Source organism: Aphelocoma coerulescens, chromosome 1 (genome assembly GCF_041296385.1).
Source record: "Aphelocoma coerulescens isolate FSJ_1873_10779 chromosome 1, UR_Acoe_1.0, whole genome shotgun sequence".
NCBI lineage: Eukaryota > Metazoa > Chordata > Aves > Passeriformes > Corvidae > Aphelocoma > Aphelocoma coerulescens.
In genome coordinates this window covers 101,711,877-101,729,673 of record NC_091013.1, presented here as the reverse complement: position 1 = coordinate 101,729,673, position 17,797 = coordinate 101,711,877, and the positions used below count along the sequence as shown (strand labels likewise).

The 17,797-nt window shown below is 38.0% G+C and overlaps 1 protein-coding gene across 9 annotated transcripts in view; it reads right to left on the bottom strand.

The window, feature by feature from the left end:
- Positions 1-17,797, bottom strand: part of ZPLD1 (zona pellucida like domain containing 1) — a 90,790-nt gene that overhangs the window by 23,731 nt on the left and 49,262 nt on the right. For 5 of the 9 annotated variants that reach the window (XM_069022045.1, XM_069022025.1, XM_069021999.1 and 2 more), the window contains one exon: positions 7,143-7,256. The gene's annotated coding sequence lies outside the window, so the exon portion shown is untranslated. Of the gene's footprint in view, positions 1-7,142; positions 7,257-7,380; positions 7,546-17,797 lie in introns of all 9 variants that reach the window. The other 4 variants (XM_069022008.1, XM_069022034.1, XM_069022014.1 and 1 more) reach the window with 2 other exon arrangements.

The window sequence follows — 17,797 nt, the reverse complement described above, 5'->3', positions numbered from 1 at the left end:
GCCACTGACAAAGCTGTAACTATTATTTTAAATGAAAAGCAGAACTTCACAATAAATTCTAAAATTTTAATTATTAAACATAATTTATACTGCTGCATTTTGGAGGAAGGATAGATGATTGCTAAGGAACAAATCTGAATTAAGACATTAAGTATTTATAGCTTTATTTCTCTAGCTGTATTCAGAACAATTCAGATTTTAACATAACCAAAAACATCCTACTTGCTTTTTGGCTGTTAAATTATCTGCACATGGATCATCATGCAGATCCACATCACCAGTTGAGCTGATTCCTGCTGCTTTTGGTTAAATAAGTTAGGAACATGCATCATTTTTCATTTCTCAAGAGAACTGCAGAGCTAGAAAGCAGCCTGAAAGGCCAGCATCACTGATCTGCCCACCCCAGACACAATTAAGGCAGCCATTCCTGCTTTTTCAGCCTGGCCTAAAAGGCCCTGGCAAGTTATTTCTCAACAGAAATTTCTAAATATCAGTCCCCCAAATGTATAAGGCACCCTAAGTAAAAGGTTTGTACCATACTGATACGGCTGAACATTTAATACAATTATAGAAGCATAAAAGTTTTACCAAAATAGTAGCAGGAATATAATATTATTGCTGGCATATAAATATGAAATTAAAAATCCATGTACAAAAATTTAAGATAGAATGCAAGTGTCAGGAATGGGATGATTTATAATCCAGGAGTTAAAATCGTGAGGAAGATATTTGCCTTTTTTTCTTCATTTAGTAAGCCATTCCTAGTATGCCTTTTTTGAGGAATGTAACCCTTGCTGGTTTCAAAAAAAAAAGTGATTCTTTGATCCAGCAGCAAATATATTTGATTGTTAGGAAGACTTCCAGGATTAAAAATATGCCAACACATACTGCAAGGGAAATCTGACCCTTTCTATTCATTAAACTCTTAAACGACAAACCAATATCATGTTTCACTGATGAACCAAGACTCAGGTCCTTCTGTTCTGTGCTGCATATCACTGAAGAGCACAGAGAGGTCAGAATTGCAACATGCAGCCCTCACTTTAATTGTTATCACTTTACAAAGCCCTCATCCCTGCTTTGATAAACTTCACCATGTCAGAAAACCTGCAGAGAATTGCCAAGTAAAGGTGTTTGTGATTTAAACAAGACAAGCTTTTGCAGCCAATTTAGGAATTTAATTCCACTGAGAAGCTGTAGTTTGATTTAAATTTCCTCTTCTTTCCTCTGTCATACCTGGTATCCATTTCTCTTCTTTCTCATCCTCTCTAAAAAGATCTTCAAAAATTTTCCATTGTCAACAGCATTCACTGATTCAGCCCTACATTTTTATTGAAATGCATTTGAGAGCCAGTTTTGACTTCTGAGCACATTATTATTTCAAATATTCTTCCTGTATTTTACAAGAACTTCCTATAATCCACTCCTTATTCTCTATTTTTAATTCACAGGGTGTGGCAATTCAGCAGAATAATATGGTGATCTTTATGCCTTCTGACTGGATAAGTCTTTCAAAAAGAACAGTTAATAGCAATAATGAAACCTTCTGGAAGAAAATTATAGATGTGATGAGCACATAATAAGCTGGTGGCACATTTATAAGTGTTTTCATATATATCTAGTAACTGCCTAAAGGTTGTCTAGCAGTGTACATCAGGTGTCTACAAGTAATGGAATAGGAACACTACTTCTGCTCATTAAAATACTTTCAAATTATCACTACATAGTTCAACAAGTCCATCTCAGTTATCTCATGACAAAATATTTCCTCGTCCTTCTGGCTTGCATTCATCTTGCTGCCACACTTTGTTCTGCACGTGCACCCAAGCTGTGAATAGTTGTGAAGTGCATAAACTGTGCCACTGTCAGGTCCTCCAGAACCACTTTGCTTCTAAACACACATGGCATCATTTGCCGTCACTTAAAAGTAACCGAGTGAACAAAAACAGAAGAATGCCTCTCTACCTCGAGTTCTTCAGGGGAACTTTCTCTTTTAACTTGTACATCCTATTGAAATAAATTATCCAGATCGTTTTCACTGTCACCTTCCACCTTATATGCTTGGGTCTTATGAAGATAAAACAGGACTTGGATCTCTACAACAACTTTTTTAAAGATAAGCCTATCAAAAGGTGATAATTGCCTTTTTTTCAAATGGTTTGTTACAGAAAAAAGGGCACCTGAAATGCAAAGAACTTTAAGACACATTTCAGCTATAAAATTTCTCTATGTTTGTGGATAATCTTTGGTTCTGAGACTTTGAAACAGGCATATCTTTTTTTAGAGCTTTCTGTGATTTTATATTCCATAGTAGCATCACATTTCTGACACCTAGAAAAACCTGCAAAGCAGAAAAATAAATATATGCAGACACTCACTTATATGATAAATGCATACACAGAGGCACACACATGGACCTTGAATTTCAACAGTTTCCTAAACAGAGGACTAAAGCTGATGATGGAGCTAAATCTGTGAACAGACTGCATGTTCCCAAAATCACAGTATTTGAAGGCTCACAGCAAATGCAATAATTTGTCACATATGAGGAAATAATAAAACCAAGATCAGAAATCAGTGCACCTTGGAATGTACAAAACCAGACGGTTTTTCCCACACAGACAAAATGTGAAAACATTTTTGTTTTAAATAAGTAAACTAATCTCTCTTGGAGCTATTCAGAACACAGCAGTTGTGGGCTGAATGAGAAAGACCATGCTTTAAAAACACACATTAGTCAGGCAGCAACTTGCCTTCAGCATCAATTATTTGGCCCCAGAATCACCTGTACTTATTTTCTAGTCCTATTTTTTCCCTCAGTTCTTGAGATTTATAAACCAGAATCCTGGATTAGCTCCATAACATATCAGATTTGTAATTAAATAATGGGTCTAAGGTTGGACCACCTCCTTAATCAAAATCCTGCCAGAACCAAACAGGAGCTTTCTCATACCAAGTCTAAATCATAGCTAAAGGCTCAAATGCCAAGTTGCTTTGTGAATCAAGCAAATGCCCATACTGTCCAAGGAAAATGAGACTGAGGAAGAAATTTTTGCAGTTTTTGCAAAACAAAGCTTTTGCTTTGGTTCAAATTTTTAAAAATTCTAGTGTAAGTTAAAAGAATTTTGCATTATTTTCAAGTCTTTTTACAATAATCTCTTTCACAGAATAAAAAAGCAAAACAGTCTGAGAAAAACAAGTTAAGTTTCCACAAAAGGAAGCCACATCAAAATCATTAGATTTTAATCTGAAAGACTTCAAATTTTGACCAGCACACTACAATGGGCAACTGATGTTCAAGATCATAAAATATTTTATATGGAAGCAACCTATAATGTGCTTATGAATTGAAATTAAATAATAGTTCTAAACCCTGCTGAACTCCAAAAGGCTGAAAACCTACATCTGCTTCCAAAATTCACAGCTCAGTATTTTTTTCAAACCTTATTACTGCAGTGAGAAATAAATGTATATGTTGGGTAAATAATAGAAACCTTTCAGCCATGCAGAGCTCTTGAGTTAATAAAACCAGGTGTGTTTAGAGAGACAGGCACTAGCACAGGTCCATCTGGAGCTTCATCTCAGAGCCTCAGATAGGCAAAACTCCAGCTGAAATGGTTTTTCCCCCTGCCTAATGACTAGGGAAATTTAATTGGTGTACCATACTGCCAGTAAGCTGTTAAAAAAAAAAATCTACATTTTAACACCTCAAAACATTCCTAATAAACTTTTAAACTTTGTACCTCAGTATACATATATGTCTTCATTTTTACAACCAATCCTTGGATGCACTGAGGTATTTTTTAATCTAGTCTGAAATGAAACTAAGTTAACTGCATATTTTCAGTGTAAGAAGAGAACGAGTGATCAAGTGAAGACCACACCTTTATGGAATCTTTCCAAGAGATTTATACGAGGACGCACAATATCTTCTTTCAAGGAGACAGACTACTGGGAAAATACAATTATTAAAGCATAAATAAATCTAAACAACTATCTGTTGAACAAGCCAGAGATCTTGACTTACTAGGTCTATTTAAATTTATTCACTTGTGAGTGTTGAGCTCACATGTTCACTTGTTTAGCTGCTATTTTGTGCTAAATAACAGATTTATTCTAGTGTTTCCTACCTCCACTAGGGAAATAATATTCTTCAAAGGTGATTTCTTCCCCCTACACTAGTCCATATTATTTTCATCATAGCTCTGCTTAGTGATGGAAAAGTTGAATTTTAGTCTAAGTATTGCCAGAACACATGCTTTGCAGTCCCACAAAAGCAGCTTCAACACTATATTTATATCTCTCTTCCAGACATTTATTTTAACAACCTAAGAAAATGCTAGCATTTTTCAAATCATGCTAATCATATCATACAATAAAACTACATAACTATGTATCTGAGAGATAAGCTAAAAAATTTAAGTCTCTATTTGAAATTATGTTTCCAAATGCATGGTTCACAGATACCTCAATAAAGTGTGAAACCACAAATCAGCTTTAAGTTCCACATATAGAAATGCACAAAATGACATCTCCTGAGCCTCACAGAAAAGACTCATTTCTATTCCATTCTTCCAACCTGCATGAACTAACCAGTGTTTCCCACAGGACATTCGTGCAGATACAAAGCACAGAGTGCTGCCAGTGAAAGCAGATTTGCAAGAAAAACGGGTGTTAAGGAAGTGATTTATGGTCAAGGCCTTGGACCTGAATTAAACAATTTTGAACACATTATCCTCTCACTTTCACACTCTTCATATTGTCTACTGCATCAGAAAAACTTTGACATCAGCAAGATACCTGAGAAAAAAAGAAAAGATATTCAGTACAAAATTTGGAGACTATTTCAGTGAGTGGCCTGAAAAGATCCTTTTAGCTCAAATGTGGATGTTCTTGACAAATCGAGATCTCCTTTTAATCACTAAAATTCACATCATTTGACTTGTTGCACTCTGCTTTTCTTTAATCTTGTGGTTTAGAGTTAAATTCTTTAGTGCAATTTCAGTGGATTCAACTGAAATGCCAAGAATATAAACCAGCTGAAAACATTGATAAATTCTCTGTTGAGGTCCCTGCATTTCTGACTCACATCATAAAACTAAAAAAGAAAGTCATGTTGGCTTTTCTACATCTTACTTCAGCTACAAAATGTTATAAACAAACTGATTAGAAAGCAAGAGCCATCAGATAACCACCAGCTGTGCTACATTCACTTACAGACTGGCAAGTACATCTAGAAGTATCTATAATGAACACAACTACAGTGTTTAAGATACTGTCTAATTAATCCAACAGTGAGGAAAAAATGGCCCGATTTAGCTCTATTGCAGCTGTTTTGCATTGTGTTTCTCTTTTGCTTTTAGTGGAGACATTGCAATTTGACAATCACTGAGAGTAAAGCAAGTCCGGGATCATCTTGGACTGAAATACAAAAGTAACAGCTGTGCCATGTCCCCTGCACTGGTAGTGTACAAAGACTGTCCCTAAAACCTGGAACTAAGGGACTGTTCCCAAGCTTAAATACATTCTCCACACATGCACATTCAGTCTACAGATTTCCTTCTCAGACCACTGATCATTATGGGGGTTCCATCAGCTAGCAAATTTACAGAAACTATCAAATCATCTGCTATAGGCCCCTGAAGTGTTATCACATTCTACTGGCCTTCAGTCGCCTCTAACCATGGTCTGGATTCAAACACACTGATCTAGTGATGAGGTGCTCTTAATCCCATTGCCTGACCCCAGAGCCCTGCAATCACATGGGCAGATAAAGATCTAAATGAGTATCATTCTACTTAATTACTCTTTTTATGCTTTTGAAGAGAGCAATATAAATATAAATCTTCAGTAAAATAATGCTTGATGTCACTAGCAAGTAGATTATACTGCAGCCATCTGTTTGCAGCTTGAAAAGGTACCTGTAAAATAAGACTTCCCTGACAAAAAGCAGCAAGAATTTATGCCATCGTGATTATTTCAATTTCCTCACTTTCAGAAACAAAAAGTAAGCAGTAAGGTTGTAGAATAATGCTGCAGTAGAGTACAACCTTATCTAATCCCTGAAAGTTAAACAAATTTGGAGTAAATAATGCTGCTAACATCTTGGTCAAATAAAGTGTGTAATACCAGAGATTTCATAAACTCTGAAATCAAAGAGATTCTGTTCTCAGACTTATATTTAAAAAGAAAAACTATTTCTATTGTGAAATAGAAGAGATTCACTTATGGCTATTTCTTTCATCATATTTCAAAAGTCTGTGTTGTAGCCATTTGGGAGTTAAAAAAAGGTTTGAAGTAATATTTGAGCCAACCTGTAAAACAAGCCTGAGGGGTACTGTTTAAGATCTAGGTGAAAGAAAACAAAGCATCATGCACTGGTAAAACCATTCTTTGATCAAGAATATGCAAGCAGGGCCAGCATTCCTATCTTCTGCAGCTCTTAAGGTTTTCCCCCACAGTCCACGAGGCAATTATAGTAACTATGTCAATTTGGACAGTATCAGTTCATCAGCTTAACCAGAAACTCGATTTCAAATCCCCACGATCTTCATTGAAGAATATATTGCCGTTATTATTACTTTAAAAATCAACAAAGGTGGTGCAATTTCCATGTCCAGTCAGCTTTGTGACTGGAAACAATGTAATTTCCAATCAACAAACTCCTGTCATTCAGTGGCAGTGGAGCCAGATAAGAAGTCCTGCTTATCAAAATTTTCCTCCATCAATGCAACGATTGTGGGAACAGGCTGACTGACACCACAAGTTGGATAACATTGTCTCCTTCAAGCAATTGATTGTTTCCCTCCTTAAAGCAACATGAGTGGGTTTGACATACATTGATAGCCTCCACATTGCACAGGGTTTATAACCTTCCTCCCCTAGCATTAATAGTGCGAGTCTGGCCTTTAGGTAAAGGCTAAGTTGCAAAAGTCAATCACAGTTGGATGCTAACGCCTTCGTGTTTTCATCAGTCATTCCCTGCATACTCCTTCCCCAACAAACTACCACTGAGATTTCCTCGTGAGGTTACATTTGTCTGACAGGTGATAAAGTAAGAATTTTCTTTTAAAAGTAATGAATACTGTGATATTAACCAATATTTTAGTAAGTTCTAGTTGGCTGACATGGTGGGCACTTACCCAAATCCCCTGTAGCTGTTGAGTCAGCTGTACTCCATCTATCCCGTGCTCCTGCATGTGATCAACTGTTCAACTCCTCTGCCCTGCAGAACTTTTTCACAAAATACTCTGAGCCTGTGGATGGAGGAAAAGAGATACTCATTATGAAAATTCTTTTTAAAATAGTCCTGGATTTCAGATGGGAAAATTTGACAGGTCTCAGAATACTTTACAAGCCTGTTCATCATCAGAATGAAACCTGAGTAGGCTCTTTATGGTTCTTTCAATTCTCTGCCTGTTTTTTTCTTGCAGGCTTTTGATCTGCTTCTCTTCACTTGTATGAAGATCTCCGGAGGACCATGTGGGGCAAACAATCAACCTGGAGAAATTATTCTGTCATCAGCTTGTTGAGGGAAAACCTTGTCTGCTTAAAAAGAGGGGTGGGAGGAAGGAGAGAGATGGAAGCATTGAGATAGGATCAGTAACTAAACTGCAAGGTTATCAATGTACCGTTGTGTGTTGTAAGAAGTGTCTATTTTATTTTTTTTTTTCAGCTCTGGGCTAAACTCATAGTACTAAACAAAACAAAAGCAAAAAGAGCGACATTTCACACTGTGATGAAAATGTGATATAGGGGTGTCATCATGAATACAGGTGTCAACAGAATGATAATTACCAAGAGGACATGAATGCACACAAAGCCAAGTGCACACAAAAGCAAAGATCAAACTGCTAGAAACTAAGCCTGCTTCATAATATCTACTCCTCTATTTCTGGGATTTGGAAGGGGGTGTTTAACCCCCATTTCTGGCATTAGACTTTTTTCTGCCTTCTGCCCCCCTCCCTTCAGTTTATATTGTAGCCATCTATGCCTGGAAGCTTTTGTTACACCTTTGGCAGGGAAAACAGTAGTTTGTAGGCTTTTGCATCATAGAGATAGCTTTGAGGTGCCTGGATTTGTTGGAATGTAGGACAGTTTTTAGAAGAGAAGAGCCCTGCCTCTTCTGTGCCTTCGCTTTGGGCAGCTCCTCTTAAACATCAAACTGCTGCAGAGCACACTGTTGTACACTGATGGCAACCCAGGCAGGCCCCACAGAGTAGACATGGCAGAACCAGCACTGACATGATGCACTGACTCTCCTCATCCTCCTGTTTCAGGGCAATGACTGAGGAAAGCAGATTTTCCTTTTAACACTGAAGCGTCTCACAAGTCCAAACTGAAATTTCTCAATGTAATATCAGTTTCACAGACAAGTGCATTTCAAGAACAGTCTAACCTTGAGTAGGTTTCCAAAATTAGAATCTCTGTTTATGTTGGTTTATTATTTAAGACATGTCTAATACCAAAAGTCATCCCTTGCTGTTTGGTCTTCAGATGAGATTACTGAAAACATCAAATCATCATAAGTCACAGTGCAATTTCTGTTTCCACTGACAGCAACCACAGCTTCTGCAACATCTGGGTTTCCTCCCTCTGCAGGAGTATGTACACAATGAAATCTTGACAGCTGTCATCCCACCTTTCCATTGCTGCAGACTGTTTTTCAACAAATAAAGGAGACAAAGCACAATACTGCAGGACAGGTCCTTATAACGTGAGACTTACTCAAGAAGCTGGTCACCAGCAGCTATGCATGTAGGAGTGGTGGCTGTGCACTTCTGGGAGACACAGCTCTCCCCAAAAGCTGCAGGAGCAGCTTGGCTGAGGAGAGCACACTTCTGCACACCTGCCCACAAGTGTGAGCAGAAGTGGGTTAAAAGCTGGCTGGGCAGCACAGCCCCCAGCAGCTGCATCACCTTCATCCCGGGAGGCCACAACATGCACCCCCATGAAAATCACTGCTGACAAGCGCCTCTCACCTTATCCTTCTCAGGGAAACAGTGATTACTCTAGATGGTCCCAACCCCAAGCAGCTTTCACCATCTGGAAGGGCAGCAGTTTTCCCCTCAATCTATTAAAACCCCATAGACAAGGTGAAAAACAGCCCAACATGTTCCATCAGTAATTAACTGCTCTTATTTATAGGAAGCAATCAATCGACAAATCTCTGTTCTTAGTAAAAACAGGCCCTTCACTGCTATAACACTGTACCTATAAGTGACCTGAAGGATACAGCACAGGCCCTCAAAAATCCAAGTTTCTTTTTCAAGTCCTCTGTCAAGGATTCAGTAATTTCACTGTTATATAATGAGTTCTCTCTCTATTCTTTACATTTAAAATAAAAAGAAATTCCTGAATTCTTTGACAGGAAAAAAAAAAACAAAACCAAACCTGACTATTTTACCCTTAACCCTTGAGAGAATGTGCCACCAAATATTTGATTCTCTAATCTAAGAGTATATTCATCAGGAAAACTATTTTCACCCTCTATAACATTCAATAGTTTTGTAAGTTTTCAGTATGATTTCAAACAGCTATTCTGGCCAGAACAAATATAAGACCACAGTTCTGTGAATAGATCACAATAAGCTTTCTAAATGTACCCATTATGAGTAAGAGACATCTTGCACATTTCTGAATTAAAAATCTGTCTCCCTCCCACAAATCCCTCTGCCCTTCTCAGTCATAATTTATGTATAATTTGAAATCAGACAAGCTGATTCTTCTAAACCATCATTTTAGAGGAGATTTGGATGCAGTTTGATTACTAATTTTATCAATTAACTTCTAAGGAAATTTTTCATATAAAAAGATATAACACATAAGCAAAAACATTTATTTTTCCCTCTTCTCCAGGACTTAGAAAGCCCCCACACCTTGCTACCCATATCTAAATACCTGTGAGGAAACAGAGAAACTGCAAGAGAATAGAAAAACTCAATAGAAGAGAACAAATTTCAAATAAAAGGTCATGTCCAAAAATTATTAACCAGTCCACATGCCAGCCAAATTCTACTGCTGATCTGCCCACAATATAACTACATATTTTGCCAGATTTGCATTTCTCTTCATAAAAATAAGATAGATAATATAATTCTTTATTATTAACCAGAAAAAAAAATCCTGGGTTTTATGACTATTATCTTCTTACAGAGATCTCTGGAATTATCTTAAACTTATTTCTACCAAACAGAGAACACATCAGAACTTCACTGTTAATGTGAAATTCTACAAACCTCAGCTAGATTGCCAGCTTTAAGCACAGAGGCTATTTCAAAATAAAATATTCATCAATTTCTTAAGTCATATGAAATTCTCATGCTCATTTTAAAAGTGAAATGCTTTACTCTATGAAGAAGGATTTGGATTTTTTAGAAATGAACTCTGAAAGTGCACAGTGATTGCCAGACTGTTCATGAAATGAGTTCTGAAGCCTAAATGACTTCTAATGGAACAATTCAGCCAAAGCACATCTCCATTGTTTAGGAACAATGGAGGAAGTTTTTCACACAATTAGATCAGTAATTTTTCAAGTCATATGCTTTTTGTAGAATATCAAATGTTTAAAATATGTCAAAAAAAAAAAAAAAGGATAGTTAAAAGAACAAACTCAGCTGTCAAAACACAAACGAGCAAATCTTTCTGACAAAAAAACCTGTCAAAATTTGGCATATTTTTGGGACATATATCCGTCTATATAGGCTTATATTTGAGAGTGTTCTCATGGATTTCCTCCCTAGTCATCATCATCATCCACAAACAGCTATTATATCCCCTGTTACATACCTCTTTTGCAACCAGGCCTACATTAGTACATTCAGTTCTTCTGACAATTAAATTTTGGAAGCCTCCAAACAGCCCCCCACTCGTTCTCCAGTTGCTTTGTGTTTCTCATAGCTATATTCATGTACATTTAAACCCCACAGACCCTTGCTTTTCTAGGCATATCTCAGTATTAAGTCCACGTTAAGCCCCTTGATACAAGCAATTCACATTACTACCCAGGTTTCTTTTCTAAAAGATCAGACTTAATTCAGAACCCAGCTAAACTAGATTAACAACTTGTTTAATTCTTACTATACCTAATCAATGTGTGCTGTAGCCACAAGGAAAAAAAAAAATTTAAATCAATACTGCATGAGAGATTCCTCCCTAGCTGTAATCAAATATACTCACACAAACACATGGCTTAAAAATTGTCATGGCTGTTTACATTATCGGCATCTCGAGAAAATGCACACCATTTTTAAGTGAACAGTATTCAACCTCAAAATCATCTAGTTCACTATCTTGCCAAAGCAATTGTAATTTAAATCTCTCTAATGCAAACTGTTAGCAGAACAGGGAGTACAAGTGAGAAAAATGATCATGAAATTATACTTGCACTGAAACATCACAGAACCCAAATCCAGTTTAGGCAAAGTTTTACCGACGGTAAAAACGTGGCCTTAACAGATTGTAAATAACCCTGGCATCAGTTTCATTTGGGTACAGACTACAGAACTGGAATAGACAAATCCCTGTTAGTTTTACTAGCACACAACAACATACATCAAAAGACCAACATATTTTGGTATTAGCAGAGGTAAATGTGAATTAGAAATGGCTGTGGTTACAAATTGGGGATTGGAATAAAAAAATACACGCAAGACTCCTTCAGTTTCTCTGGATTTATGAAAACCTGCCTGCTCAGTGGTAACAAATACATATTCCCTATGCTCTAGAACAGCATTAAAACCAGCTCATTTCTTTATTGAGAATTCCTCTTTATTTCACAACGCTGCTTTTTAATTTTAGATTTTTAAGCCCCTACTGGCAGAATCTACATCTGATGTACATCAACACCACAGATGACTTCAGTTCACCTGTGGGTGTTTTGAAAATGAGTTTTCATGTTGACAATTACAGACTTGACAGCCCAGTGTAAAAATAAATCTGGAATTAAACTTCCTCTTGGATTATACAGAAAATGTTTATTTTGTCCCAAATCTAAAAAAACAAAAAAAAATCACCATGTTACCATTTGCTCTCTTATCTCCAGTCATAGAGAGTTACACCTTTCACACACAAGATGCAAGTTTGTTTTTAAGGCTACAATTTCCAAATATGCACACTCCTTGGTAGCATTAGATGAATCCTACACACTACACAATTGTATGCAATAATTGCACCCTCCTTTATGAACACATCTCCACCTCCCAGCCAAACCCACAGTCTCTATTCCTGTCCTAGATTATACTTAATTTCCCAGTAGTTAAAGCATTTTTCTCTTCTGCAGAGGCCCTCTCATCCCTGAGATGAGAAAGAGAGGGTGTTTTTGACCTGAAAGGAACATTCACCTTGTTCTCTTGCTTTACAGCATAGCCTTTTTCCTTGTCTCACTCTGCCATTAGCTTCTTCAGCTAAATGCAGATGTCACCAGCCTTTCTTTAGCAACGGGAAATAAGTGTCCCATTAAGTACTTAGAGGAGTGGACAGATTCTCCCATTCAGCTGTTTCCCTACACACTTGCTGGTGCTGAACAGCAAATCTTCTATTTCTGAGAAAGGGCTATCACAGAGAGGTCATTTTCCTCTAAGTGGTTTCCTTATTTCATCTGTTCTCAAGTTTAGTGTTAAGTTGCTGAAAGATCACCTCATTCATATGATTGGGAGCCTGTTTGCCTCCAGAGTGTAGGGTGAATGAGGCAATAATTATTTGTCAGAAAAATACAGGTAGTTTAGCTTGCATTGCAAAGAAATATGCCTGAATTTGTCATTATTCCAGGGACGAATCCTGAGACCTTTATTTCCTTTTCAGAGAGTCAGGCCCTGCTCACAATGGTGAAAAATTACATGAGGATAGTCCTAGCTGCTGCTCCTGCTCAGTGAGAGCCCAAAGTGAGCTGGGGCAAAGGGGCTGCCTGACTAAGCACTGCTGCAGACCATGTGTGCACCCACAGCCCGGGGCTTCTCCAAGAAGGAAAGCAATCACCAAGTAAGGTAGGATGAGAGTTTAATGTACTTTATTACACCAGTGAAGTTCCCCAAGCCAAATGGTTTCCCCCACCTCCTTTGGTGTGGTGGGGCTTTCATCTTTAGAGCCTGGTTTACATTACACGAGAAGCTTCTTTGGGGAGTCTCTTACTTTTGGGGGCAGGGAGGGTTAGGCTACTTTTTTTTCAAGAAAAAAGAGCAAGTGCAGCATTAGTGGAATAATTGCAGAGTTTCCCGTGTTTAGTCAATTCTTGGACAGATTTCTAAGACCACTTTCCATAAGATTTTTCCCAGTCAAATACAATCACTGTTACAGTTGTTAGGACAATTTTCTATAATTTAATGCAAGATTAAAACTTCAAAACAATAAGACCATTAAATGTCAGGAAACTCTAATAAAGAACTGAAAAGAGTGACAGATCAGAAAGACTTTTTCCACAGAAGAGCCTTGACCCATTCCTCCTAGGCTGCACCTGCTCTCAGAATACAAAAGCAGTAAACTGCCCCTAGGAAGAAAAAAAGCTTACTACACAGCCCCTACGAACTGCATTTAAGATGCACGTTCATTATTTTGCAGAAGGAATGTTGAGCAGGATCAATATGCCATCAAGATAAAAGAAGAGCATAAATTGTCCTGAGAGCTGGTCAGAATTTTCTTTACTGTCAGACAGGGAATTAAAAACAGGGCAGGAGGCATATTAAAACTGTGCTTTTATAAGCTTAATCAGTAGGCTGGAAAATGAGTTTCACAAAGAGATAATGAGCTCCCAAATCATAAATTTGCCAAGGGTGCATCGATTTTCACTCATCTGCAGATCATTTACGAGCACTCAGCACAAGAACACCTTTCTGCCCCAGGCTCCCCCCAAGCAGAGGCATGTGCCAGAACAGCTCTCCCTGTGCAAGGAGGAGTTACCAGTTTAGTGGTCCTAAAAAGGACATGAATTTGGATCGACCCAAGACACATATTTCACGGTCATTATCGAAGCTAAGAATGAAAGCAGTGCTGTGCCCTGTTGAATACATATTTACTTCCCCTCTTGGGCATCCTCACAGATATAGCAAAGAGCTAATCCTAACAAGTTGATGACAAAATCAGTTGTGCTGTCATCACTGTGGCTTTATCAACCCCACAATCTGTGTTCTCATCCCACTCCATCCCCAGAACTATTAGGGCATTTACCCAGGACACAGGAGAATAGACTGAATGTCCCTCCTCCAGCTCCACCTTAGGGAACACTCCATTAGGTCAAAGGATAAACTTACACCTGGGTTAGTGGCAACAGGTTTTGTCCCTGCCAAGTCATACTGAACTGGTTATATGAAGACTCTAATGTCAATTACAGCAAATGAGAGAATAATCCACTTTAGCATATGCTCAAGATCAGTGCCTAAAGCACTGTCCTGAGAAACAAAGTTGAAATAAAGCACTCAGACTAGAGAGACATTAAACATAGGCCTTGTACATCTTAGTCAAGCAGCCAGAACACTTGATTAACTGAGAGAAGTTACTGCAGAGGCAGCTTTCTACCATGGCAACCAAAATTTTTACAAATAACATCACAAGAGTGATAACATGGTGTTTTCATTCAAGTTGACATTTAATTTCTTCTTTTAAGGCAACACACAAAAGCCATATACATATCTACGTTCTTGCTACCATGAGTCAGGCTTGTTTTCCTCTCGCACCCATCCACATCCTCTCTCACCAATCCACAATTATCCTATGCTAAAAGAGCTCACTGGATTTTTTCAGGAGAAAGGTTGGAATCTGAGGGAAAAGTCTTGTCATCTGACTCCTCTATGCATTATGTTCTTTTAATTCCTCTATAATTTGTATTTAGAGTTAACACTTATCTGTACAAAATTCAGTGTTAACTCCTTCTCACTTTTTTCACCCTCTAGTGCTTCCATTTTATTTGATTGCACCCTGCTCTTGTCAGGGATTTACACTGACTGGGTATTAACTGTCTGTTACATCACTTCTTTGCTGTGTAGCAGGCAAAATTTGCTCTTGTAAAGAGTTACCTTCATCCCTTGGTTGGATTCCAAGGGAGCTATTTGTCAGGGGAAAGATCAATAAAAAAATGTTGTTTATCTTCAGGAGCTATTTATCTTCTGCTAGAGAGTAGAGTAATTAAAAAATGGTATAGTTTGGGGGAAGTTAATAGGTTGCTGACTTGTTTTTTTCTGTTTAAATCTGGTGTTGCACTCCAAAGTTCACTAGCACTTCAAAATCCATTTTGCTCTAGCAAAAGGCACAGAACTACAAGGGGGAGGAGCACTCCAATCTTCTGACATATCCTTTCTCTTTGCAGTGGATAATGAGGATTAAGGTCCCTTCCCTTAGCAGTCAGGAAAATAAGATCAGGGGTGGGGGGGGGGGGGGTACGACAGGGAAGGAACCTCTTACTCTCTCTCTTTGATTGCTGGAACATGCATCTTTAATAGCACAGTCTATCTCACACTGCAGAAACAACCTACCCCACATTCTTCATTGAGAGAACGCAAAGCTGATGCTTCCTTCCCTTGTTCATTAGCTGAACATGCCCCATCACCAGACCTTAGCAGATGTGTCTGAACTGGTAAGACTAATCCCCACTTTGAACTGCCCTTCTCTGCAATACTCTGAACTTCTTTACTGTGCAGGTGACCGAGCACTGGAACAGGTTGCCCAGCGAGGCTGTGGACTCTCCCTCACTGGAGATATTCCAGACCTGTCTGTATACAATCCTGTGCCATGTGCTCTGGGATAACCCTGCCTGAGCAGGGAGGTTGGACCAGGTAACCCATTGCAGTCCCTTGCAACCTTGCCCAGTCTGTGATTTTTTTTCCCATTTTTCCCGTTACATTACAACGGTCTGCAAGGCAACATCTCAGAACTGAAAATGAAAACATACTGGTGGTTCAGCACTACACACCTTAATTTTTATCTTCCTCCATGCAAAACCCGTGCAAAGAGCTACAAAGTTTAAGCTCTAAACTTCATACTCATTTTCTAGGGAAAACATAGAAGAAATGAATGCTTGCAGATCTTCATTAGTTTGTACACTATGGAAAGATACTTTAGGCTAAATATTAGAATTGCCTATTAAGTTCCATAGCAACAGATCAAAGTATATGTTAGTACACTAAATGAAAACACTGCAAAAAAATCCAAAAAACATCGTGATTAAATACATGTTAAAATAATCCATAAAATCAAAAAGTGAGGAAAATATATCCTCAAGAATTACAGCTCCACTTGATCTATTTCTTTCCTTACTATTAAGTCCACTGCATTATTTATTCATTCAAGTGCTTTAATCAAGATAACCACTCACAAGTCATTTGATTTAAAAGTACTGTTACTACTAAACACAGCAGTTACAGATCACAGCAATTTGCAGCCCACGGTTATGTGTGGCAGCACAAAAAGCTTGCTGTACTGAGGACACACTGCATGGCTACAGCCAAGAAAGACATTCTGGGGTGTAAAAGGAGATTTTTATTTTTCTTTGATAGAGAAATACTGTTGTGAGAGACAGCCCTCCCCCGTTTGCTCAGCCCACAGACCCACACTTACCACACCAAGCATGGTTTGAAGGCTTTTCCCACAAGATGAGACAGTGTCTAACTTCAGCATGTTTCAAGCATACAGCTCTACCCATGGGAGGCAGGCTAGAGCAGCAGGGGACCCCAAGCATTTTTAAAAATCTATCCAAGAATCAGGTAAATACCCAGCACATTTACATGGACAAAACACACTCTGTTGTGCCTACACAACTTGCACAAGTGTTGGCAGGCTTTTGAGTGCAGAGCAGCAGTGGCTGAAATGATGCAGGGATAGCCACAGACTCTCATATTTGTTACCAGCTACACAGGGACAATAATTCTTCCCAAAACATGGTCTTTTAGATAAAGCCATGTTCAACAGATGTTTTATTTCTTTTTCTATGTATTCTCACACTGTGGCTGGAGAGTCTCCTGTACTTTATTGTGTATAAAGCTACTTACTCTTTTCTCTACACTTTTCTGAGCAGTGAAAAAAAAATTCGGATTAAAAGGACCAAAACATTAGCATGTTGGTCGTTGAAAACATCTCAAGTAAAATGTTAAATAAATCATTAAAAGAGCATCAGAGATTGGGGTTTTTTTAGCTTGATACATCTGAAAGATATTTTTCAGAAGCTGAATTTCATAGAACATTTGGAGCTTCATTTCCATTTCAAATCGGGGTGCTGGAAAAATAAAGAGATCGTTTTCCTAAAATAAGTGTTGGGAAGTTCTCCTGTGAAATGGAGAAATCCATTTCTCAGCCAGCTGGCTCCATCAGATCTCCTTCTGAAATCAAACCACTCGGAGATACAAAAACTTTTAAGTAACATAAAAAGGAATACATTGAACACTCCAGCTAAACTGGAACACAGACTGTTTTAAAATTAGAACAGAGAAAAGAACACATGAATAACAATGGGTCACAAAACAGAGAAGAAACAAGAACTTTAGCAAAACTATTCCTGAATAAAATACAAATCACAGCTTCAAGAGCATCCTTGGAGCAATGGAGAGCTGCAGACCTACAATTAACTTAAAAGAAATACTGGAGAAAACTAGCAAGCTCATATCAGGTTGCAGACCTGCAGAAAATGAAGATCATGTTTTAAAAATCTGCCCAACATACACACCCTATGTATGTAATAAATCTTTTTATACATAAAAAAATTATTCTTCCCTCAACAGGACCCATGTACAATCTCAGAGACAATCACATCTGATGGAGAGAATCAATTTTTTTATGTCAAAGTAGATGCAAGATCGTGGCAACAATACCAATAGTA